Genomic DNA, 27,919 nt, shown 5'->3' with positions numbered 1-27,919 from the left:
AAACAAAAATATGAACAATAAAATGGCAATTAATATATCTACCAACAATTGAATCTACAAACAAAATGAGCAAGCAGAACAGAAACAGACTCATAGATACAGATAACTTTTTGTTGTTTGCCAGATGGGAGGGGGTCAGGGGGATGGGTGAAAAGGATGAAGGAATTAAGTACAAAATGGTTGTTAGACTGATGAACCTCAAAGGGAAGCGGGGAGGGTGGGTGGGATGAGATAAACCAAAGAACTTCTATGCATATGTGCATAACCAATGGACATAGATAATGGTGTGGGGAAGGCAGTGGGGGGATTAGGGAAAGGGAGTCAATGGGGAAAAAAGAGGGGACATCTATAATACATTCAACAACAAAGGTAAGTTTGTTTTTTTTTAAATCCAAATAATCTACCTTTTCCCTAACACTTCCTCTGCCCACGTCTGAAGAAATTCATATCCCCCTCTTCTGGTCCATCATAGAGACTGTTACTTGTATCCTTATCATATCTCCAACCATGAAGGTAAGCTCCATGAAGACAGCAGTTTTGGTCTATTGTATTTACTCCTCCACGCACAGAGGCTAGAATGGTGTCTGACACGGTGCTCAATAAGCACCTGTACATGAATTTAAAAACCCATTAATTATGTAACGACAGTTGGGAGTCAGGAGAGGTGATCGTGAAGCTCTGAGAAGCAAATACATATCATTTACAATATATAACTTTAACATTTTTAAGTGAAAAAGGCAAAGAACATAACAGTTTGCATTTGGGAAAATGATGGAAGAATACATGGAACATACGCACAGAGTAGCGGTGACCTCTTGTGGCTGGGGCGGCGCTAAGGGTGTACACCATTAAGTACTCCATGTGTGGTGGAACCAAATTCAAAGTTAAACGTGATAAAAGTTTGTGTCAACATTATCATTGCAATAACAAAAACCGTCAAATTTTGTATTTCATTTAGATGAAAGTATAATATAGTAGAAAGAACACTGAACAAGAAGTCATTTAGAATCATTTTCCCTTATTCTGTCATTTACCGTCTAAATGATTTAATTTCTTATTACCTTAAAAGAAAAAATTCATTTTTTTCCAGCCCTAAAGACTAAGATGCCAAGCCATGAAGATAGCATTGTTGATACTTTTGATGACAAGTAGAAGAGAAAACACGTTTTGTGTAAATCACATGAGGGAAACAGATCTTCCCCACTTATCCCCTCCAATCCATGCCCTAGTGAATGCTACATGTGGGCTCTTTGTAAACATTTGTAAAATTCTGTATACACAGATTACTAAAATATCTAACAAAAAGTCAGTGGGAACTAGAATATTAAATAATATTAAATAAAAATGCAAAGAAAGTTGTTTTTATGGTGAAGAGGGGAAGGAAAAGAAAACCAATATAAACCAGTACCTACCATGTGCTAAGCACTGTCACATAACTTTGACTACTTAGTCCACCCAGTAAGTGTCCCAGTACATTTTATTCCAACTTTACAGACAGGAATACTTAGAGTCCATGGTTAAGTAGCTTGCCCGAAGTCACACCTAATAGGCGACAATGAAATGGTTTGTCTCTAAAGCCCGTGATCCTTTCCACTTTCTGTGCTACCATCAAAATTCAGTCTTTAAACATGGCATATTGAGGATTTGACAAAGAAGTTTAACTGCTTGACTGGAGCGATTTTATAAGATACAGAATGAGAGCAAGAGACTCACACTGTGGTTTAAATGTGGTCGAGATCACGAAGTTGCACTAGATTGACTCTCTCCTCTTGGAACACCTAAGCAGCTATCATATCCAGACTGTTCCTGTTTCTCCACGAAGGTACCGCATGCAGTTCAGGAAACACTATTATGTATCAGCCTCCGTTTTCAGTGAACAAAATGGATAAACATTTCCTTTCTTTATAGCATTTGCATTCTGGTAGGGATGGTGACAAATAATAACAGTAAACATATTCAATATGTAAATTAAAGAAAATGCTAAGTACTGTGGGGTGGTAAAAACAGCTGATAGGAGATTAAAAGTGTTGGAGGAAAAGAAGAAGCAGCAGTTTTGAATATTGTATACAGATAATATTGTATGCAGATAATATTATATGCAGATAATATTGTATACAGATAGGCCTCATCGGGAAGGTGATATTTCAAAGAGGGTAATGACTTATTATCACAAGAAAAGTTGATTAAAATAGTATGCGTATATGCACACATGGGCATGTGAGAATGTGTGCATGTAAACATGTATGATGGGGAGGGAATGGGGAAACACTGCTTTCTGTGGTATCAAAAAAAAAAATCTTTAAATCCCCCAACATATTTCTTTTTCCTAAATCCTGGTATTCCATATGCTGTATTTACTTCCTACACTGATTTTTAAATTACTGTTTTCACCCTGACAAGCCATAGAACAAACATGTTTCACACTGTCTATGTGTAGATGTGTTAGTGTGTCACGTTTTCTGAATGGGGGAGGGGGGCAGGAAGATCTCAACCCCTCTCTCCACCTTGTGTCCCAGGACTGGCATTAGATTGGCACACACCCTGATGACTCTCCTTGGTAAGCTCCTAGGACCACAATTTGGGGCATCCAGCTCACTTTCACTCACTTCTACACTTGCTATCCGATTGTATGAATTTTTAGTTCTCAAAACCCATAAAAAAATCTTTATTAGTCAATACAGATCACATATTGCTGTAATAATAAACAACCCTCAAATCTCAGGAGCTTAAAACAACTAAAGTCTATTTCTTGATCATGCCAAGGCCCGGGGTAGGGGGTTGAAGTGGGTGGAGGGGGTCAATGGGGTAAAAAGTAGACACATCTGTAATACTTTCAACAATAAAGATAGGTGTGTTTTTTTTAATAAAATAATAAATAAAATAAAATTATAAGAACTCTGCAAATTTGCCTCAGCATAGACCTCTCTGGATTTCTAAGCTGCAATTATGCGATAAAAGATGTTCCTATTACTATTTCCAAAAGAAAAAAAATAAAAAGTAATAAATATAGCAAATATATATCCAATTAAGCTTTTACTTTAGAGAGAAACAATATACATACAAAGTGTTATTTGCAGAGACGTTATTGGAAATAAAAGTCAGAAATCCATTACTTCATGAAAATTATTAAAATAAGTCAGTTGGTATTTTTATGTGCAAAAAGTGATAGTTCCAAACATGAATAGGATTTTGTCCATTTTTGTGCTATAATGCATCACTAAATTTCAGTACTTGGTCCCCACACCAAATTTGATATATGATTTTTGTTTTCAAGCAAATTATGCTTTTTCTTATGTGGAAGTAAAAAAAATGAAAGTGAATAAAACATGTGCTACTTCTTAAACATTAACATTTGAAGTGTTTCTTGTTTTGAATATTATTAGGAGCCCCAGACCAGCAGCTTCTTAAACCTTAATATGCATATTAATCACCTAGGAATATTGTTAAACTTCAGATTCTGATCCATGGGATCTGGGTGGGGCTGAGAGTCTGCATTCCTAACAAGTTCCAGATTTCTGGTACACAGATCACACTTTGAGTAGTGGGGTTCTAGATGACCACGATGTTTAATATTATGCTGATACAAAGTTTTTAACTTAAAGCTCTTCTTTATAACATGTAAAAATTATAAAACAATTTTTAAATTAATGTGGGTGATGTGAAACTGTATCTTAATATTAAAGGAGCCCATGAGCCAATAAAATAAAACAGGTTGGGACATGTTGGTCTAAAGCAGTGATGCACATAGTATGGCCCCAGGAACAGCAGCATCAGCATCACTTGCAAACTTATTAGAAATGAATATTCTCAGGTCCAGTACCAGATCTTCTGAATCAGAAATCTGGGGGTGAGGCCCATCAACTGACAAGCCCTTCAGGTGATTCTGAAGCAGGCTAAAGTTTGAAAACCACTGGACTGAAGGGCCAAGGGCCAGTGACATATGCAAACTCCAAGAAAGTGGGGGACACCATTCCTGAAGCCCATCCCATCCTTACTGGTCTTTTGAAGCATAACCGTGTGGATGACAGAAATCACCTGCTCAAGCAACAGTGGAGGAGAAAGCATTTGCCAGGGAGGGCTCTGGGCAGCTGGAAAAGAAGAAATTTGCTGCAAAGGATCTCAGTTGCTACTGCAGATAGTCCTGCTAAGTGAGATGAGGTTTTGCTAATCTAGAAAGACAGTTACACCCTTTACTTGAGCCCATGCTGAGCAACCAAGATACTCATTTTAGAGATGAGCAATCTACCAAAAACCATTAAACATATAAGGATTATCAGCAACCACAAAAAATAATAGACCCTCTACTCCCAAGTATTGGGCCAGGAGCATGGGAGCTTAACCTGAAAAGGTTGTGGATGGTTGAAAAACAGAGGAGAGGGGATGCAAATGAATATCAACAGAAGGGTGAATGCATCACGGGGCAGTCAAGCAGTGATGAAAATAAATGAACTAGAGCTGCATGATAATTCAAACAAGCAGTGCAGGTCAAAATGCACGGAGGAATACATACAATAATATGTCATTTACATAAAATTTTAAATAATATAAATTTTATTATATACATTGAGATACAGATATAGATCTCAAGAATTAATACATATGGGGGGGGGCGTATAAAGGACTACATACATGGGAATGACAAATACTGAGTTCAATACCTCCTGAGAGAAAAGGAGAGGGTGCAATAGCCAGTCTTGTTCTATAGAGTGACCACCTGTATTCTATATACACTGAAGATGTAATTCTTAATATAAAGTATGAATATACCTCTATCATGTTTTAGCCTTTTAGAATACTGTAATAGGTAGAAATAAAATAGCCTAAATACTTTTGTTTGAACTATTGTATGTCTCCTTGGAAGTATCATGTTCCAAGTCACATTGCTGGAAACAGGTCCAACCCAACTGATAGGCAATATGAGGTCACTGAAGGACTTAAAGAGAAGTAACATAACCTAAATTTCTTTTTGATAGATGATACGGGCACTTATCGCAGGGGCCGGAGGGACAGGGGCAGGAGTGGAGACAGGAAGTTTAGATGGTGTTGGCTAAAGTCCAGGAGAGATGGTAGGAGTTTGATCATGGGTAGAAGGACAGTCGCGGGGAGAAAGGATACTGCTACTACAGAATAACACCAGAACTTGTTGATCAAAAAGGAAAAAGCAACCTCGGATGACCTGCAGATTTCCGGCTTTAGGAGTACTGGGTAGGAGGTGATACCATGCATCAAGAGAAGGCCTGCAGAAAGAAGAGCTACTTTGAAGGGTAAGATGACTTGAGTTTTCTATTTGCAGAAAAGGGTAGATGGAAAAAAATAACAGAAAATAAGACAACAGAATTAGTGATAGACTGGAAAGAAAACCTCTACTTTCATAAATAAAATGTTTATAAGTACAGAAAGGCCCTTTAGAAAGCTCCTATTCTAAACTCTCTGCCACGAAATGACAACAGAATTTCAAAATGCCCAGCTGCTGACAACAAATGGCCTCATCCAAACAACTGTCGGAACAATAAAAGACCAGCACCACTTATTGTGTGTACAAATTAAAGGGGTTTTTAGAGAAGCTACTTAGTCCCTGAACATAGAAACTTTTGTCTCCCTTTCTCAGACTGGGTATATATCCTCTAAAGCTAGAGCTGAAGTGTGTCCTAGACCTAGAAAAAAATTTTGATCAACCATTTCTAAAAACCTGACAGGAAGCCAAGTGTGACATTATATAAAAATAAACAGAACTCTTAATTAATTCCAGTAACAATTAATATAGCACCCCCCCTCCAATGTACTGCTTATTTATTTTTCAAATTGCCTTAGCCTGAGTAACATTTGTTCAGTGTTTACGGTTAAATTATACCATCCCTAAACAGAGTTCACGAAGTTCTGTGGAATGCCTTGTTTTTGGAATTTAGCCTAGTATGACATGAAAAAGTAGACTGATCAATAGGTAATGATAACACAGCATACTTTGAAGGCACTTTTCCCCTTATTAATAATTGTATTTTCAGTATTAAGAATAATGAAAAAGTCAAAAAGCTCACTCAATACATGTTGAGCTAAATAAAGTGTAAAGCAAGTTAGAACTATAGTTCAGATATTAATGTTGTAGAAGATAAGTGCATTCCGTGTAGCCACTAAATGCTCACTTAATTAAGCAGAGATAAAAGCCCCTATGAGTACATTTCTCCTAGAATATAATACTGCAGTTCTATATAAATCTCCAGTAGCCTAAAGAAAAGTCTCTTGCTCCTTAGGAATAACATACAATATTATCAATTAACTTTGGTATATACCACTCACTGCAGTAAGTCCACCTGTCTCCTCTCATTCCTTCACCAGCAAAAACTGAGTCAAACCTCAGGCAGCAGAATCGCACATCCTCAAAGCACCCAACCTAGGCTCGACGACACAAAGACTTCTGTTGTTCTCAGGTATAAAGTTGGAATTTAAGGCCCTTTGGACCCAACTCACCATAATTTCTAGTAACCTAGATCACAGGTGAAAGAGAAACTGAAGAAAGCAGAACATTTCTAAAATATCCAGCTCTCTGTTCTCTGCCAGAAAATGCACTATAGATAGCAAAATGTGCAGCTGGCTAACAAATGACATCACCCAAATGTCATTTGATTCCAGCATTTCTAGTTTTAAATGTCCAAGACTTAACTCTCTAACTCCTGCTGAAAACCTGGCACACCTCTTATGTTCCTTACTTGGTAAAGGGCATCACTTCATGGCCAAACCTCTAAGAGACACATAAACCAGAATAATCTCTAACTCCTCCTTTGATGACCTTGTCTGATATGCATTCAATGCACACCTTGTTACCAATGTTAGGGTATATATTAGTTCTATTCTTTATATTACCGTCCACTTCTAAAGTGAGTTATAAACATTAAATGTATAAAATTCATTGGGTTGTTAAATAAACCTCCTATGTCATTCATATAAGTTAATAACCTAATGCGTGTTGAAAGACTACCAGTTCTTCCTTACTAATACTGTATACTTTTTGGGTTATTATCAGGGGTGGCATTATGCATATACATATAACTACATTTCCCAGATGTCCTTACAGGATATATGACCATGTAATCAAGTTATGACCAATGGTGTGTAAGTGAAATTTGTTGAGCAGAACTTCACGTAAAACACTTTAAAAGTGAGGTAGACAGGAGGATGTGAAAATGGAGGCAGAGTGAATAGAAGCTACACTGACCATCTCCCAGAACCAAACAAGAATTACAACTAAAATAAAGACAAATCCTAGGAAAAAAGCAACAAAAAAGCAACAAAAAAAGATAGGACCAGGGACACTGGTAGGATTTGCGAAGGCGCTAGAGGGTGGCAGGCTGGGAGCCCAAGGACAGAAACAGTCTTAGCTGTGAGCAGCGCCCTTGGGGAATAAAAACCAAGCCAGCTCCACAGCATAGAGAGCCGGGACGGAATGCTAAAATAGCCACAGCCACTCACCTGGGGGCTACGGCAGAGGGAGGGCACACTGGGCTACAACTCTGTGGGGACACCCGGGATTTGGAGGGCACTCAGAGTTTTTCCTTAGTTGCAGCCACAAAGGATAGTGGCCAGTGTGCTCCTTCCCCGAGCTGTGGGGAAAACCAGCAGCCCCTCCTTCTCAGAGAGTCAGCCTTTCCCAGGTGAGGCAAAGATATGCAAATTGAGGCTTATTAACAACCAGCATGTATCCCACCCTCTGGAAATCCTCTTATGCAGAACACCAGGGCTACATTCCAAGGCACTGAGTAACTGAGACTACTACCCACCAGGGAAAAGCTAGAGGATAACTGAGCCTTTCCTGCGCTTGCAAATCTACCCAGGAAAGTAAGACTTGACAGTGGTGTTTAACGTGGGCCCACCCAGGCTCATCCAAATCCAGTAGACGGAGCCACAAACAGCAGAACATCAACACCCACAGAGAAAATTTGGTAGGCTCCAAAACCCACTGAGATAGCCAAAATGGTGAAACAAAAAAACAAATCCCAAATGAAAGAACAAGAGAACTTTATCGAAGATGAGATAAATGAAATGCAGCTAAGCAAATTATCAGAGGTAGAGTTCAGAGCCATAATCTTCAGGAAGCTCAATAGCATGAGTAAGGACATCAGCACTATATAAAGAAACACTAAAAACCAACCAACTGGAAATGAAGAATGACATAGCAGAAATTAAGAACACATTGGAAAGACTAACCTGCAGAGTAGAGGAAGCTGAGGACCGGATCAGTGAATTAGAAGACAGGGTGGACAAAAACAACCAATAAGAAAACCAAAAGGAAAAAAACAATTTAAAAACAGGAAGACAGCTTAAGAGAACTGTGGGACAACTGGAAACATAATAACATTCACATCATAGGAGTCCCCGAAGAGGAAAAAAATGGGCAAGGATTAGAGAATATATGTGAAGAAATAGTGACAGAAAACTTTCCTAACTTGGTTAAGGAAGAAGGCATTCAGATTTAAGAAGCACAGAGAGCCCCAAGTAAGAAGAAATCAAACAGGCCCACACCAAGACACATAGTAATTAAAATGCCAAAAGTTAAAGACAAAGAGAGAATCCTAAAGGCAGCAAGAGATAAGCAACAGGTGACCTACAAAGGAAACCCCATAAGGCTCTCACCTGACTTCTCAACAGAAATACTACAGGCCAAAAGGGAGTGGCATGAAGTAATCAAGGTCATGAAAAACAAGGATCTGAATCCAAGACTACTCTACCCAGCAAGACTATCATTCAAAATAGAAGGTCAAATAAAGAGCTTTACAGACCAAAAAAAAAAAAATGGTGAAGGAAATATATTAAAACCAAACCAGCATTGCAAGATATGCTAAAAGAACTGCTCTAATTAGTAAAAGAAATAGGAAGAAAAACAGAACCACACTAAACAAAAATGGCAATAAATAAGTACATATGAATAATCACCTTAAATGTAAATTGTGTTAAAAGACATAAAGTAGCTGACTGGATAAGAAAGCATGACTCATCCATATGTTGTTTACAAGAGACCCACCTCACAACAAAAGAATCATATAGGTTGAAAGTGAAGTGATGGAAAAAAATCTTCCAAGCAAAAGCTGGGGTAGCAGTACTCATATCTCATAAAGTAGATTTCAAAATGAAGGCCATAACTAGAGACAAAGAAGGCCACTACATAATATTGAAAGTGTCTAACCAACACAAAGATATAACATTGGTAAACATATATGGACCCAAAATAGAAGCACCAACATATATTTAAAATCTTTTCGAGGACTTCAAAGGAGAAATCAACAGCAATACAATCATAGCAGGGGACTTCAACGCCCCACTGACATCACTGGGCAGATCCTCTAGACAAAAAATTAGCAAGGAAACAGACACTCTAAATGAAGCACTAGACCAAATGGATTTAATAGATATCTACAGAGAATTATACCCCAAAACCACAGAATTCATATTCTTCTCAAGGGCACATGGGACATTCTTAAAGATAGACCACATGTTAGAACACAAACTAAGTCTCTACAAGTTCAAGAAGATTAAAATCATATCAAGCATCTTCTCAGATCACAATGGCAAGAAGCTAGAAATCAATTGCAACAAGAACATGCAAAGACATTTGAACACATGGAAGCTAAATAGCATGTTATTAAACAGCGAATGGGTTACCAAAGAGATCAAGGAAGAAATTAAAAACTTCCTGGAAACCAATGGAAATGAAGACACAACAACACAAAATCTATGGGATGCAGCGAAAGCATTACTGAGAGGGAAGTTCATAGCACTACAGGCCTACCTCAAGAAACAAGAAAAATCTTTAATATAATTTCTAACCTCACCACTTAAAGAACTAGAGAGCAAACAAAAAGAAAATCCCAGAGCAAGTAGAAGGAAGGAAATAGTAAAGATCAGAGCAGAAATAAATGACATAGAGTCCAAAAAAACAATTCAAAGAATCAATGAAACAAAGAGCTGGATTTTTGAAAAGATAAACAAGATTGATGGACCCTTAGCTAGACTCACCAAGAAACAAAGAGAGAGAACCCAAATACACAAAATCAGAAATCAAAGAGGAGAAGTAACAACTGACACCACAGAAATAAAAAAAAGATCGTTAACAACTACTATCAACAATTATATGGCAATAAATTCGACAATCTAAGCAAAATGGACAAATTTCCAGAAACACATACTCTCCCAAAACTGGACTCGGAAGAGATAGAAAACTTGAACAGACCAATAACAACTAAGGAAATTGAAGACGTAATCAAGACTCTCCCAGCAAACAAAAGCCCAGGCCTGGATGGCTTCACGGTGGACTTTTACCAAACATTCAAAAAAGAACTAACACCCGTTCTCCTCAAACTATCTCAAAAAATTCAAGAAGGAAAACTTCCAAACTCTTTTTATGAAGCCAGGATAATTCTAATTCCAAAACCAGTAAAAGACATTACAAAGAAAGAAAACTACAGGCCAATATCCCTGATGAACACAGACGCCAAAATCCTGAACAAAATACTAGCAAATTGGATCCAGCAATACATCAAAAATATTATTCACCATGACCAAGTGGGATTCATCCCAGGGATGCAAGGCTGGTACAATATTCGCAAATCAATAAACATGATACACCACATAAATAAAATGAAGAATAAAAACCACATGATCATATCAATAGATGCCGAAAATGCCTTCAACAAAATCCAGCATCCATTTCTGATAAAAACGCTCAGCAATGTGAGAATGGAGGGATCATATCTCAACATAATAAAGGACATATATAAAAGACCTACAGCCAACATCATACTCAATGGGCAGAAAATAAAAGCATTTCCCTTAAGAACAGGAACAAGACAGGGATACCCACTTTCACCACTCTTATTTAACACAGAACCAGAATTCTTAGCCACAGCAATCAGACAGGAAGAAAAAATAAAAGGGATCCAAATTGGAAAGGAGGAAGTGAAACTGTCATTATTCACAGATGACATGATACTATACGTAGAAAACCCCGAGGACTCCATCAAAAATCTACTAGACTTAATAAGTGAATTTGGCAAAGTAGCAGGATACAAAATTAATGTCAAGAAATTGATGGCATTCTTATACACCAATGAGGAACTCACAGAAAGAGAAACTAAAAAAACAATCCCATTTACCATCACAGCAAAAAAATTAAGATATCTGGGAATAAACTTAACCAAAGAAATAAAGGCCCTATACGCAGAAAACTAGAGGTCATTGAGAAAAGAAATAGAGGAAGATATAAAAAAGTGGAAGCACATACCCTGTTCATGGATTAGAAGAATTAACCTCATTAAAATGTCCATACTACCCAAAGGAATCTATAGATTCAATGCAATCTCCATCAAAATACCAACGAATACTTCACAGAACTAGAACAAATACTTGAAAAGTTCATATGGAACCAAAAAAGACCTCGAATAGCCACAGCAATCCTGAAAAAGAAGAACAAAGTTGGAGGGATCACATAACCAGATTTCAGGTTATACTACAAAGCCACTGTAATCAAAACAGCCTGGTACTGGCACAAGAACAGGCATATAGACCAGTGGAACAGAACAGATAACCCAGAAATGGAACCAAGGCAATATGGCCAATTAATATTTAACAAAGGTGGCAAGAACATAAGTGGAGTAAAGACAACCTCTTTAATAAATGGTGTTGGGAATATTGGACAGCTACATGCAAAAAAAAATGAAACTAGACCATCAACTTACACTATACACAAAAATTAACTCAAAATGGATAAAAGACTTAAATGCGACTCATGAAACCATAAAAATCCTAGAAGAAAATTAGGCAACAAAATTTCAGGCATCATACGCAGCAGAATTTTCACTGATACATCACCTAAGGCAATAGAAACAAAGGAGAAAATGAACACATGAAACTACATCAAACTCAAAAGCTTTTGCACAGCAAAAGATACAATCTTCAAAATGGAAAGGCAACCCACTTTATGGGAGAGCATAATTGCCAATGATATATCAGATAAGGAGTTAATTTCCAATATATAGAGAGTGCTCATACAATTCAACAAAAGGAAGACAAAGAACCCAATTAAAAAATGGGCAGAGGAACTAGACACCTCTCCAAACAGGACAAACAAATGGCTACGAGACATACGAGGAAATGCTCAACATCGCTAATCATCAGAGAGATGTCAATTAAAACAACAATGAGGTATCACCTCACACCTGTCAGAATGGCCACCATCAACAAATCATCAAACAACAAGTGTTGGCGAGGGTGTGGAGAAAAGGGGACTCTAGTACACTGCTGGTGGGAATGCAGACTGGTGTAGTCACTATGGAAAACAATATGGTGTTACCTCAAAAAATTAAAAATTGAACTTCCATTTGACCCAGTGATCCCACTTCTAGGAATATACCCTAAGAAACCTGAAACTCCAATCAGAAAGAATATATGTATCCCCATGTTTGTAGCAGCACTATTTACAATAGCTAAGATCTGGAAACAGCCCAAGTGTCCATCAGTAGACGAATGGATAAAAAAGCAGTGCTACATATACACAATGGAGTACTACGTAGCTGTAAGAAAGAAAGATCTCTTATCCTTTGAGATGACATGGAGGGACCTGGGAAGTATCATCCTAAGTGAAACAAGCCAAACAGAGAAAGACAAGTATCATATGATCTCACTTATTTGTGGAATATAGTGAACATAACAGTCAGGAATGGGGTAGTCCCAGAGACGTGGAAGTGGGGTACAGACTGACAATCCCCAGAAGAGGGGGTGGTGGGGGAGAGATAAACCACAGAACTTATATGCATGTATGCATGAACAATGGACATGGACAACAAAGCTGGGGACAGGGCAGGGAGGGAGGGGGAGGGGGGAATCAGTGGGGGGGAAAGGAGAAACATCTGTATCAAAAATAAATAAATTAATTAAAAAAATAAATATGAAACCAAAAAAAAATAATAATAAATAAAACCATCTTTGTGAAAAAAAAAAAATAAGTGAGGTAGACAACTGGCAGACACCACAAATGTGACTGCAGGAGCCACAGCACTGCACAGTGACATTGGTGTTGTCGTGGCAATGCTACATCAGTCTGGGACTGCCCACCTCTGCAGAAAATATGCCTTCAGGTTGTTAAGCTACTATTATTGAAGTCTCTGTTACCATCAGCTAAATGTGCCTTCAAATGGACATCTACTCAACAGAAATTGCTCTTTTAATTTCTGAAAAAGATACACCAGTCTAAATTCAAAGTCACTAACACAATGACTTTGGACACATCATTTTTGCCACTCATTTCCTGTGAACAGCAATCTGAATCTCCTCTGGAGAAGCACTGCTCCCTGCTCTCACTCCATGCACTTCAGATGGGGTTGTTGCTGATTCCAGTTCCAAGGCTGGGCAAATATCTTCGATCTCACATGATGGTACAGCTGATCCCCTTGACCATGGGACTGGTTCAGAGATGAACACGGGATCCAACAAAGATCAGCAAGAGTCAAGCCCGGAACTCAGCCCTTTGAGCTGAATTTGAGGAAGCACAACTGCACTGCTGGTCCTCAGCTTGCCTCTGCACAGAGCCAGAGAGTGAGGCCAACATGAAGGAGGCAGAAAGACAGAGAGAACAGATTCCTGAACTTCTCAACTTTTCAGTAATATGAACAAAAAATTGTTCTTTTTTTTTGCCTAAAACAGGCTCCTAATCAAAACAAATACTCATTAACTTCGGTTCCACTTCTAATTCTGTTTTTAAAGAAAGAAAATTACTTCAAAATGTCCTCGCATGAAGTGCCACAACTCAAGTGAAAGAAGGAGGTTTCCTCCATGAGACAAGTGGCCCCCGGGCCGCAGCTTTGAAATGTCTTTCAGTTTACATCTTCTTCAGTGTCAAACACAGAGCCTGGAATATAGGGGCCATGATTCTGAGCTGCCATGTCAGAGGGTCACAGCTCTTTAGGAGGTTTCTGAACTTGAAATGAGAAATTTTCAATTTTATTACTTTCTAGAAGTAGGTAAATTTGTCACAGTTTGCAAATTCCTCTCAATTAGATCAAATCCCAGTAAAATTAAGCCACACTCTGACATGCAGAGATTAGCAAGTCCAAACGGAGGAAGGAAAATGCAGAGGCCTAGTGTGGGCCATGCTCTGCGGGCCTCCCTCAGCCAAGCTAAGCTCAGTGTACGACCATAAGATCCTCTAGCAAAACCATTAAACTAGATGTAAAATGAATTTGCAACAACTTTTGGAAAAAGAGAATAAAATACTAATAGTCTTTATCTAACAGGCCCACTATTTTTGTAAACACTAATTAAATGTAACTATATTTTAATAAGTTTAGCTCAGTTTAGAATAAGAATCTTCTGCAAAAAGTCATTCCAGACCTTTAAAAACACTACCTACCTGGCACCACAATCTTTGCTGTGAACCAGTCCTTTTATAGAAATGCAGAAGAAAAGAACTATTTTTGTCTTTAATTCTGACAAACAATAATGGAATGTAGACTAGAATTGGTGCCTGAAGTTACTCAGTACACAGTAATATGATATCCATAAATACTCCACTCTCAAATATAGTAGTGCAAATTGGTTTTTTAATCATTCCTTCTTCTCTTGACCTCTACAGTACCTTCTCTTCTCATATAGAATAAATAAATACTATAAAAATGCACACAAATCTGTTAAGTTTAGTAATCCCTTCACTATTTCATTATATTTCTAATAAAAGTAAAAAAAAAAAAAACATATTTCATGCTTATTTTATAAGGTGTTCCAGTGAGAAAAATGTGTGTGTGTATGTGTGTGTCTTGCTTCCAACATGTAAATTTTTATTTTAGAGAAGAGACTTAGCAGATCCAAAACCATTTAAAAGACAATTCATCCAAAACATACTGACATACTGATTGTATCAACTACAAATTATATTCATGAATGAAAGTTGACCCTAAATACCTAGAAAACTGAAATGTAATCATATATCCACATGCATCTGAGTTTTACAAATTAAGGATTATACCCAATCAACAAAGCTGATTCTCAGTTTTGCCTCATGGGCAAATATTTTAATCCTACCTAGTATTCAAAATTATCCAAATATACAAGCCTAACTAGAAAAAATGTGCATTATTTAGAATAATTTTAATCAATATACTGCAAAATTGTTATCTATTTCTGTCTGAACTGGCTTTGGTGGTAATGCCACAATGACAGATTATTTGTAAAAAGCTTCATTTGTATCTTCCCAGTCAACCTATTAAAGAAAAAGATTTGCTTTCATTAAGGACATGGAAAAAGATGAATCTTACAACAGCAATATACACTTTGTGCACAATTTTAAATAATCTCTACCTATATTATTGTAGGTTTTTTTTCTGTTTTTTGATTATTTAATTAACTAGTCACTTGAATGTCTTCTATTAAAAATTAGAATATAAGCTTCTATACAGTGTATATATATTCTGCATTCTTCATAGCACTTGGCATTTTCAAAATGTGAGTGGGCCTCATCCAATCAGTTGAAGTCCTTAAGAGAAAACAGAATGAGGTCCCCAAAGAAAGAGGGATTCAGCCTCAGATTATCTTCGCACTCAAGCTGCAACATCAGGTCTTTCCTAGGTTTCCAGCTTTCCAACCTACACGGCAGGTTTCAGACTTGCCAGCCACCACACTTATGTAGCCAATTCATTCATACTCGTCCATTCATTCGTTTGTATTTTACCCCTCTATCCCTCCCCTTCCCTCTCTGTCTTCGTATATATACTATTGGTTCTGTTTCTTTAGAGAACCTTAACTAGTACATTCATTACCCCATAGAGTGAGCTACAATTCATATGACTAAAAATGTTATTTAAAATATTCTTTAAGACAAGAAGGTTCTGAAGGAAATAATATTCCAACCTAAATATAACCAAGGCCTAAACTAAGGATGATAGATTAGTATTGAAGGAATTGATGAGGCCATTTGTATAAAGAATAATCTATAGGATTTATTGCTAGAATAGAAGTGAGGAAATGAGTAGATAAATATAGACCATTCTATAATTATCACCATATTTCTTTGATTCTAAGCTATACTGTTTTGTGTTTTTTGTTTTTTTTAACATTTAAAAACATCTAAAGGCCCTGGCCGGTTTGGCTCAGCGGTTGGAACGTCGGCCTGCGGTACAGAGAGACCCGGGTTCGGTTCCCACTAAGGGCACGTACCTCGGTTGCAGTTTGTCCCCGGCCCTGGTTGGTCGTGCGGGTGGCAGCCACTCAATGTGTCCCTTCACATCAATGTTTCTCTCTCTCTCTCTCTTCCTCTCTCTCCCTCCCGCTCTATCTGAACAAAAAATGGAAAAATGTCCTCGAGTGAGGATAAAAAAATAAATAAATAAATAAATAAAAACATCTAAAATTGTGATGCATTTTATAATCACTATCAGCCAGGAGACAGTCCTGACATCGCTATCATTGCCTGTGCGTATACATCAAAATTTGCAGAATCAGTATCAGAGGCTTAGAGAAAATCCTAGACGTGATAATAGAACACTTTTTAAAGAAATGTTGTATCACCAACTCTGGATGAAACAGATGATGATGTTGTATGGAAAAACATGGACAATGAGAATTCTGAATGAAGAAGAGACTGAAGTAACTGACTTGGAGTGTGGAGAAGTTTAAGCAATGCCTTGACCAATCTATTTTACTTATATTTTCCTTTTTGTATGCATAAAGTATATAAAAGGCTCTTCCAACATACATAAAATAAAATTGTAGTATATGAAAAAAAAATTGCTTCATACTTTACTCTGTGCCAGCCATTCTCAAACAGGAATGTGCCTCAGAATTTCCTGGAGGGCTTGAATAAGATTGCTAGGCCCCATCCCTGAGCTTCTAGTTCAAGGTAGCACAACTCAGGCCAGACCGCACTCTTGGGCAGGGCTGAGAATCTTCTATTCTTTCACCTGGGCAGGATTAGCTCAGGAGCAAAGGGTTGGGACTGCAGAGAAACAGAGTCAGTACCTGCAGCTGCATAGGGGAGGGAAAGCAATGGCTGATGTATGAGGGACCCATTCCCAAATCCAGTTCTGACACCAACAATCTGTGCAGTAACTGCACAAGGTACTAATGTTTCCAATTATAACCTGAAAAAAAAAGTGGTGCTACATTCCTTCTAGCTCTAAAATTCTAAAATCATTGGCCCCAGGAAAGAAACAAAAAGTAGAATGTAGGTCATTCATCATCTGGATAGGTTTTCTACTCAGGGCTCACTCAAAATATAACTTTCAATATTCTAATTAAAATTAGAGCCAGAAAGTAGACCTTCCAAAATAGTGAAGAGTTCAGTAACTCATCTCCTTTTTAAAAATGATAAAACTGCATAAACTTGTCAAAAACAACCATTTCAGAACTCTGGAAAATGATCAAAGGCATACAATAAATGGAGACGCTTTTATTCAAGAACAACTACTAAACGTGGGGTAAGAGCAGTGGGAGTGGCCTGGGGCCATCCCCACATACCACTGCTCCCCAGCCCCAGCGGTGCAGTAGTTCTACCAGGGCTGGGCAAGGCATCAAAAGCAGCAGCTTTGTTGCTGGAGGGAAGTGAAATGCTTGGACCAAAGTGTGAAAAAGCACCATGCCCACGTGCATTGTCAAAAAGGATAGCAAACTTGGTGGCAAATAATCAGGGAAGGCCAATATCACAGCTGCCTGTGATTGTGATCCTGGCTAAAACATGATTGGACCAGAAAACTACTGGAGTCCTACCTTCCCTTCCATCACACCTAATCCCAAAATGAAGTTGCCTGACATTTTGTCTGCCCTCCTTACTCATCATCTCCACTCCTCACCCACCCACTAAGAGGATGGGAAATTTAGCATAGGATTAAAAGGCAAACATTATTTCTAAATTCCTATTTTCAATGAACACATTACTCCACTTTAATCATAAGTCAATTATAGCTATTTCTTGACTCTCATCAAGTTAGATGAGAGTGTAAAATAGCTCAGTTCCAAGCAGAAGAGTTTTTATTATAAAACTCTAATAAAAGTCAGCTAGGATATTGGCTTGAAAATTTATCATTTCTTTTGGCATCTTGTGAGACTGAGACTAGGGAACACAACTCACTGACTTTAGTACTATTAACGTTAGAAAATACAGCACAGTAAATTAAAATCCCAGCAACTGAAATCAAACAAAACAATTTATTAGTCTACTTATTTTAAGGTAGCCTATAACTTTTCTCTCTCACTAAAAAAAATATGCTGGGAAGCAACTAGACAGTATAGCCAAAGCCTAAATTATGTAATGTGTCTCTTGACTTGGTAACTCCAGTTCTAGGAATCAATACTAATAAAATCAGCCAAAATGTTGAGGCACATATGTGAACAGGAATATACATCAAGCCACTATTTATACCTGTAACTGAAAACAACCTAAATATATCCAAGAGAAATGAAGTAAATAATGGTATGGCCAAATGATGGGTTATTGAGTGGTATTTAAATCTGACTATAAAGCCCTGGCCAGTTTGGCTCAGCGGTTAGAGCGTTGGCCTGCGGTCCAGAGAGACCTGGGTTCGGTTCCCGCTAAGGGCACATACTTCGGTTGCAGTTTGTCCCCAGCCCTGGTTGGGTTGTGCGAGTGACAACCACTCGATGTGTCTCTTTCACGTTGATGTTTCTCTCTCCCTCCCACTCTATCTGAACAAAAAATGGAAAAAAATGTCTCAGGTGAGGATAAAAAAATAAAATAAAATAAAACTGACTATAAAGAACGTTTACTGCAGTAGGAGACACAATTATTTGAGCAAGAATATGAATTATTTGGAATAAATTAAATCACATCTTTTTTTTTTAGTCCTCACCCGAGGACATTTTTTTTTTTTTTTTTTTTATATTTTGTTCAGAAAGAGTGGGAGGGAGAGAGAGAGAGAATGAAAGGGACACATCGAGTGGTTGCCACCCACATGACCCAACCAGGGCCGGGGACAAACTGCAACGGAGGTACATGCCCTTAGCGGGAACCGAACCCGGGTCTCTCTGGACCGCAGGCCGATGCTCTAACCGCTGAGCCAAACTGGCCAGGGCAAATCATATAATTCTTTTTGCCATGAACAGCTTAATGATAAAACTGTAGAAGACTTGCTTTACTTGACTAAACCTAAACAAATATACTTCCATTGGGTTGTGATATTCACCACCTATCTGCTTTACATGTCACATTGCATTTATTTTTAGAAAGTTCAGAATGTTTTTAAAGCAAAGATAGGAAAATATTCCATTATAACTCATGTACCAGGATAAACTTCACTACACAGTATTAATGAAAACCTCTTAAAATAATCTATAAAATTGGCTACTTCAGAAAGAGACTGATTCTTAAGTATTACACAGAATTTTTATTGTGAATTACAATATTTTATGTTTATTTTGGTACCTGGAATATTTGCTAACCTACCTCTAGGGTGAACACTTCTAGAGTAAACCAAAATGTAAACTAACCAATCCCAGATGCCAGGATTTCAAGCCAAGACTCAGATCATCAAATAAAAATAGCTAGTGGTAAAGTTACAGTGAAAGTTATACTTGTATGAGGTGCTATTCGCACTCCAAATCACAGAAAATTAGAAACACACAGTGCATACTGAATTCATTTGAAATGTTTTCCCTTTCGATACGATCAGAAAGAAAGCACATAGACAAAATCCTAAAAATCTTCTTTTCCTATCAATGTGAGAACAGTCTTTTTAGTTCTGATTTCAGTATGGTCATGTCAGGTTTGAGATTATCAACTGCACATCCAAGTAAAAATTTCAAGTAGTAGTTGAAAATGCAAATAATTGCTAATCAAAATAAAGAAAGAGCCCTGGCCGGTTTGGCTCAGCGGTTAGAGCGTTGGCCTGCAGTCCAGAGGGACCCTGGTTCGGTTCCCACTAAGGGCACGTACCTCGGTTGCAGTTTGCCTCGGGCCCTGGTTGGGTCGTGCAGGTGGAAACCACTCGATGTGTCCCTTTCACATCGATGTTTCTCTCTCTCTCTCTCTCCCTCCCACTCTATCTGAACAAAAAATGGAAAAATGTCCTCGGGTGAGGACAAAAAAAATAAAAGAAAGAAAGAAAAAGAGCAGTTCTTCCTCTGTATGCTTTTTAGTTGCAGGTATCATCCAAGAGATCTGTCTCAGTTTGGGTTCTCCAAAAACAAACCCTAATGCATGTAGTTTATTTTAGGAAGTGCAGGAAACATGGGTAGGGGAGCAAGGAAGTGAGACAGGGAAGGAAAGGCAGCCAATAAAAGACTTATAAAGCCAGGTGCATTATGGGTGGCTGGAGCATAATCCACTAGGAAACTCTGGGAACCAGTGCAAATTACAACTGCTCAGAGTTAACCAACCCAAGGGTCAATCGTTGGTTGAGGCCTGCTATGGTGTGGGTTCGGTATTAATTCCATGGCACTTCCAGACCTCCTGGGGGGTGGGAGTGGGAATAGGGGGAAGGAGGTCTAGAAAGGTAAGGGGCCTCTAGTCCATGGCTTCCAGAAAAGTCCTCAAAAGCACTTGGCAAAAGAAAAGCAGATATTAGCAGGCAGTTGGAAGTAGGGAGAGCATAAGAAAGTGGGCAAGGTGCCAGGAATATGGGAAGGGACATCTACTCAATAGCTCTTCTATCCCTAAACTGTGTAATCTGTCTCCAAGATTTCAATTATCACTTACGTGATGATGGCTTCATTCGAGACATGGCATTTAAATTGGGGTGGAGGAGGATAAAGAGATTGAGCCAAAAAGAGAGAGAACTCATGGACAAGGACAACAGTGTGGTGACTGTATGGTGGTGAGGCAGAGGTGGAAGAGGGCATGGAGGGGATAAATGGTGATGGAAAAAAATAAAAGAAAATAAAGGGAAAAAATTAAAAATATGAATAAACTGAACCAACAAGACCATCTATTATGGCCCAGCTAACATAGAAAAAAGCCAGTTAAAATATCTGCAATGACTCTTCACAAGGCCTGGAATCCAGTTTCTACATGAAGGATTTAGAAATGGCATTCTGTTTGGGGTGGGTTGTACTAGGAGATGTGATTTGACATAGCAAGCATACTATAGTTGTTTATATTGTTTATTTATTATTTAAGTATTGTGTTTGCACAGTAAATATTTACTTAGATTGTTGTTTGGTGTGTGTGTATGTGCGCGCGCGTGTGTGTGTGCAATGATTTTAATGGAGTTGATAGAGAACAGTCATGTGTGGTTCACATCCATGGGATACCCCTCAGTGTCATACTACTGAAACCTTTCATTGTCTGTCAACTCCTTTACACTCGTTGGAATCTGCTAGACTCTTGGTTCTTCACCCCATCCTTGAAAGCTCTGTCTGGACCCTACAGTTTTACAGCCCATTCAGACTTACCTTGTAGTTCTTGGTGAAGTCCTTGCTGTTAAAGTTTTGATGCCTCTGTTAAGTCTTTTAATAAACTCCCCACTCTAGTCCCCCTGTCCTGTAAAAACCCATAAATAGTCCTAGACATCCTAAAAATAAAGGTAAGAGGTAGACAAAAGAATAGATATAATGGGAAAAAGGGGCCTAGACTATCTACCTCTAGTTCCTAATTCTCCAGAAAACTCCAGATCCATATACTCAAAGCTTTTCCTTTAGACATTTCAAACTCAGTCATATTTTCTATCTCAAAACTTCAACATCTCCAATAAGGACACAGGTCTACCAAAAGACCTGTACAAGAATGTGTTCATAACAGCATTAGCAATAATAGCCCCAAACCAGAAACAACCCAAATACAAACTAAGAGTAAGATTAAATAAATTGTGGCATATTCATACAATGGAAAACGACACAACAATTTTAAAAAGAATGAACTAAAGCTACCACAACAACATGGATTGCTATCACAGCATGTGGACGAGTGAAGGAAGCTGGACACAAAAGAGTATGCCCATATATTCTGCATGATTTCATATGAGGCTGAAGATCAGCAAAAACTAAATCTAAAGTATAAAAGAATAAAAGCCACCTCTCGGCAGGATCAGGAGTAACTGATTGATAAGAGTCACAAGGAAACCTTCTGGGATTCTGAAAATGTTCTATATCTTGATCTGGGTAATGCCTACACAAATGTATGCATGCTTAAAATTCCATCAACCTGTACCCTTAAGAATTATGTAGCTTACACTACTTATGTTATATACATTTGTATGTGCATGTCTGTGTGTATTACTGCAATTTTTTTTTTAAAGGTAGAGATACATAACCATCAGAGATAGAAGAAGAATGAGACTTTAGGGTCACAGAAGTAAAAGTGAGAACATGGTATAGTATTCCAAATGGTATAGTATAAACACACATATAAAGACCCCAGAAGGAAAGATCAAAAAGGAAGAAGATCAAGAAGTAGTCATCTTATTTAGAAGAGTGGAGGCCATATTTATTTTTGAGACAACAACAGGAAAAGTCAGATTACTAAGGGTTTACTAGATAGAAATAATAAAAGATGACCTTCAAGAAGTAATTGAAGGAGATTTGAATTTAGGTAGCAAACACACAATGCAATACACATAAAGATGATGTATTATAGAGTTATATATTTGAAACCTATATAATTTTATTAACCAATGTCATCTCAACAAATTTAATTAAAATTTTTAAATGAAGTAATGGAAAAGAAAAATGGTATGTAGTTTAGGGGAAAAAAAGGTCTAAAGGAAAGTTTCTTTGGAGGGAGAGTGGGGAGAGAGAATGACAGAAAAAGCTTGAATATGTTTGACAGTCATTGGATTTAATTTCTTTATTTTTTCCTTTATTGATTTTTTAGAGAAAGAGGAAGGGAGAGGGAGAGAGAGATAGAAACATTGATGAGAAAGAACATTGACTGGCCACCTCCTGCATGCCCCCCACTGGGGATCGGGCCCATAAATTGGGCATGTGCCCTGTCTGGGAATCGAACCGGCGACCTCTTGGTGCATGGGTCGATGCTCAACCACTGAGAAAGTCTGGCCGGGCAACAGCCAGTGCATTTTTAAAAACTTAAAAGTAAAAGAAATAAAACACCTAGTGGACTTGGCACAGGGGTCCAACTATAGCCCACAGGCCAAATCCAGCCCACTGCCTGTCCTGTTTATGTATTGCCTCAGGCTGCTTTCATCCTAAAAAGGTAGGATAAGAGAGTTCCAATAAAAACCATCTAACCTTATACAGAAAAGTTTACAGACTCCTGAATGAGGGTCCTCTAGAGACTAGAAGGAGACATAATTAGCAGAAATAGAGAAGTTAGCCCTAGAGAAAGAGTAGAAAATGTACGGTTATGACAACATTCAGTGAAAGAGTGAGAGGTAGAAAAAAAATAATCCTGTTTTATGCCAGGGAATGAGCAATGCACTGAGTACCCATAAATAAATCAGATATGGTTTCAAGCCTCCAGAAAATAAAACAATAATAATAATTTTAACAACTACTACTGGTGCTTCTACTACTATTGTAATGACTAATATTAATAGCATACTGCAACTGAACGTTTCCATCTGGACATTCTCAATGCAACTGTAAACTCAAAATATTCAAACCAAATTCATAATCTTGGCATATTCCTCTCCCTCACCCACTAGCAATTCCATCACCACATCCTATTTTCTCCATTCTCTGAATATCTTTGAAACCCATCTGTTTGTTCCCATCACCTACACCTCCACATACAGTGTTAACCACTACAGATCTCTCATTTGGACCCCTGCACCAGGCTTCTAATGGATATACTGACACCCACTCTTAGTCACCTCCAATCCATCTTCTACAATGCAGATTCCAAAATGTAAATCTGATCACAAATATTTTCATGTTACTCTACCAGTTCCCTTCCCCACCACCACCCTAGCTGGCTTACCCCCTTTGATGGCTTTTTTTTTTTTTTTTTTATCCTCACCCGAGGACATTTTTCCATTTTTTGTTCAGATAGAGCGGGAGGGAGAGAGAGGACAGAGAGAGAGAGAAACATCGATGTGAAGGGACACATCGAGTGGTTGCCACCCGCACAACCAACCAGGGCCAGGGACAAACTGCAACCGAGGTACATGCCCTTAGCGGGAACCGAACCCGGGTTTCTCTGTACCGCAGGCCCACGCTCCAACCACTGAGCCAAACCAGCCAGGGCTTGATGGCTTTTAAATGCTCATCTGATAAAATCTAAAAGGCCACTCATGCCAAAAAAGACCTTTCCAAAAAAATACCTGTGACACAAGTCAATTTAACTAAGTTCATAACATTTTCTAGAAATTCCTCCCTTAAATGGTTTCAGGTTAGAGTTGGCAACAAAGAGAAATCTATACGCAATTTTTTTTTCTTTATTGCTTTTAGAGAAAGGGAGAGGGAAATAGAAACATCAGTGAGCGAGAACATCGATTGGCCACCTTCTCCTTGCCCCACACTGGGGATCTGGCCCACAACCTGGGCATGTGCCCTGACCAGGAATCAAAATGGTGAACTCTTAGTGCATGGGTCGATGCTCAACCACTGAGCCATACCAGCAGGGCTCTACAAGCAATTTTGAAGGTGGAGGTAAAGCACTAACTATTATGCTCAGAAGGTCAGTAGAGGGCACCAGGCACTGTTGTAGTTTGTACGTGTCGATGCTATTCTACTGGCTCCCCTTGTAGGCACAGGGCAACATTCGAGCCTGAAGCTCCTCCAGCTCCTGCTGAATCTTCTTCAGCCTCTCCAAATCCTGGCACTTCTAGCCTCCCTGGGCCAGATACACATGCATCCCCATGGTAAGGAACAGCAGCTCTTCCTGTAGGTCACCCACATTGTCACGACCTGAGAGGGCAAGTGTCAGATATAGGCTCCAGTTTGCTCTTGTGGGCTCTAGTTCATGCCCAGTTGTCCTTTCTGATTGCCAACCCAGCTGACCCACTACACTGACATAAGAGGGGCATCCTCTTATGACTGGCATCCTCTACTTGCTCAAAGAACAGTTTTACTTTGACATGAATACTCTAAATTCTTTTGCACTTCATAACATCATAAGGCCACTTTAGTAGGTTTCTTCTTTCATTTGACAAAAGAAGCAGCTAAAATTTAAAAAGTTAGTTGACCTGCCTAAGGCCATGCAAGGTAACAGCTAATAGTATTTGATCCCTCTACCTCCCTGCAGCCAACCCTCAAATTCACCCCGATACTGCTGTCCGTATTCAGATTCACCAAATCTCTCCTACTATGACTGACCTCCAGAGTAAACCGTCTCCAAGCACTATCTTCTTTTCAAAAATCAATAAAGTGGATGGGAAGACATAGCACAGCACCTTAAACCACAGTTGTACACTAATGATAACAATGCCATGGCTTGTTTTTCATTAGCATTATTTCAACATCTCAATCCCTTTAATAAAAGGAAACTCAAACTTTAAAAATGTATAGCATAGCCTATTTATATGGAAAAGTTTTTCAGAAGGATTTAGTTAATTTTTTAAGGAAATGAAAGAAAGAAGAATGAAATAAAGCAGAAAAAATAAAAGGAAGAAGATGGGAGAGAGCAGTTGAAAGTTAAACTTTTCTTCCTAGCAAAATCAAGCCATTTCTTTCAGTCACATAGGACTATACAATTTCATTAGCCTCTACCAAATAAGCTTAGTCATTAATCTAAGTGAATAACACAGTCTCTGACAGTGCTGTCCTAAAACCTATCTGTGCAACACATTCTAGATTTAATTTTCAATCACAAGAGACTCTTATAATTCCACCAAGTCAAAGGAGATAATTTGAGAATGATGACAGGGGAATGAGACCACAAGGCAAATAATCATACCGACACCCATGTCAGTCTTCATAAGATTCAACTCAGTGGCTTAGATACTCCTCAAAAACCCTAGAATCAAATACCAGTGGATTATTCCCAGTTTGGGTTTTATCATATTGAAATACTTTGGAAACAATCCTTCATTCAAAATCTACATTCTGAAAATGTTTCTCCATTCTCTACTAGTACTTCTCCTCAAAACTGTTCTATTTTCATTGAGTAAATGTAATCTTGTGTCTACAAAGACTAAAAAGAAAAGGATTAAGCATCCGTTAGGTTTACAATTCTTCAAGTTTTCTTAATATCCTTAAGAGCAAAGCTTTTTAAACTAAATTACATGTAAAATCTCCAAAAAGCTCATTTCCCCTTCTAGATTCAGACACTTCAAAGTTAAATATCTAATTTCAACTTTAAATATATGGTGCCACTGGGCATATCAAGCACTTCATTTTTAGGTGTGCTAACAGGCAGGAATACAAACTTTTACCCAGTCACAAAACTCAAAATCCTGTAACTTTTGCAGCTACCTGACTCTACCATAATAAACTTTTGCATCATGTGTTTTTGTAAGTCACTGGCAGTAGACAACGAGTAACATGTATGAAATGCTTACTAAGCACTAGATCCTATTCTAACAGCCTCACCTCTATTAACACATTTGAATTTGGAAGTATAGGTATCTTACAAATGTTTTAATAATTGAATAGGTTGAAAAAATTCACAAAGAATAATATAAGAATGTATTTCATCTCAGCAAAGTTGAAGTAGCAATTTCTAAATCAATTTCCTTGACACGTGAAAAATATTTGTTTTGAATGTGTGCTTAGTGTAAGGAACACATACATCCATTAAAAAAGAAGGCTTTCTCAGTCACTATTATAGAAGCTGTTATTGAAAACTAAGAAACAAAGTAAAGATTATAACAAAAATGGGCAAAGTCTTATCTAAATAAAAAGAAAATTAATAAATTATATATTTGAAATAAATCTTCATTTAAATGTTCATTTTAAAGCATGTTGAAAAATTATTAATAAGTAAGTTTTTTCAGATCAAATATTAATAAATAAGCTTTCAAAGACCATAATCAATATAAAAACAATATCACAAAATATACCAGCAGACCACTAAGTATTTCTACTTAATTCAATGGAAAAATACAGACCTTGTTAATAAAAATTAAAATGGTCTTGTCATCATGATATTCAGCCTAACAGATTTTGGTGTCAAGTGAATGATAACATGGCAGAAGCATCTGTAGGTTAATGCTCACTCTTTGCACTATCTGGAATATACATACCAGTCACAACCTACCACATAATAGCAATACATTCCAGCTAAAATTAGAATTGGTGTGTGCTTGTGGTATTTATCAAATTGATCTGCTACACCTGCCACATAAGTAATTGAGTAAGGTTTAAACTAGAATCTAATATATTTTTTAAAGTTTTCCATTGATATTCTTGAGGCTGTTCAATGAAAGCCGATTCCTCTGATTCACTGAATTAATTACATGGGTAACTAAGCTCCTAATGATAAACATAGCCATTTTCCTCTGTAGCAAACAGTCCTCTCCCTTTATATCTCAGCCATGTTATTCTATTATTCGACAGAACAAAAAATTTTTAAAAGCATAGCATTTTCTACACAATATGAAAAGTACTTAGCACAGTGCCTAAAACACAGTAAGCACCACAGAAAAGTTAGCTATACATTATTGTTGATATGATTTATCAAGGGAACCAGATATGTATCAAATGTCTATCACATATTGTGCTATAGGCTCCACAACCAAGCATCTCAACACAGACTGCACCAGAGGAGCTTTAAAAAATACACATCCCACCCGACCAGTGTGGTTCACTGGTTGAGCATCGACCCATGCACCAAAAGGTCACCAGTTCGACTCCCAGTCAGAGCACATGCCCAGGTTGTGGGCCTGATCCCCAGTGGAGGGCATGCAGGAAGTGGCCAATCGATATTCTCTCTCATGGATGTTTCTACCTCTCTCTCCCTCTCCTTTCCTCTCTCTCTAAAATCAATAAAGAAAAAATATTTTTAACATATATCCCTGTAACATAACCTAGGAATAAATGCGATTAAAACATGAGAGACTTATACATTTAAAAAATATATTAAACATTGGTGAAAGAA

The 27,919-nt window shown here is 37.9% G+C and overlaps 1 protein-coding gene across 2 annotated transcripts in view; it reads right to left on the bottom strand.

The window, feature by feature from the left end:
- TTLL7 (tubulin tyrosine ligase like 7) overlaps nt 1-27,919 on the bottom strand; it is a 136,010-nt gene that overhangs the window by 91,614 nt on the left and 16,477 nt on the right. Inside the window, exon 1 of one of the 2 annotated variants that reach the window (XM_036256037.1) lies at nt 1,714-1,848. The exons of the other annotated variant lie outside the window; for it this stretch is intronic. The gene's annotated coding sequence lies outside the window, so the exon portion shown is untranslated. Of the gene's footprint in view, nt 1-1,713; nt 1,849-27,919 lie in introns of those variants that run through there. 2 annotated transcript variants of the gene reach the window in all.

The sequence above is a fragment of the Molossus molossus genome, unplaced genomic scaffold (assembly GCF_014108415.1).
Source record: "Molossus molossus isolate mMolMol1 unplaced genomic scaffold, mMolMol1.p scaffold_m16_p_12, whole genome shotgun sequence".
NCBI classification, from domain to species: Eukaryota; Metazoa; Chordata; class Mammalia; order Chiroptera; family Molossidae; genus Molossus; species Molossus molossus.
This window is presented reverse-complemented; position numbering and strand designations above follow the sequence as displayed.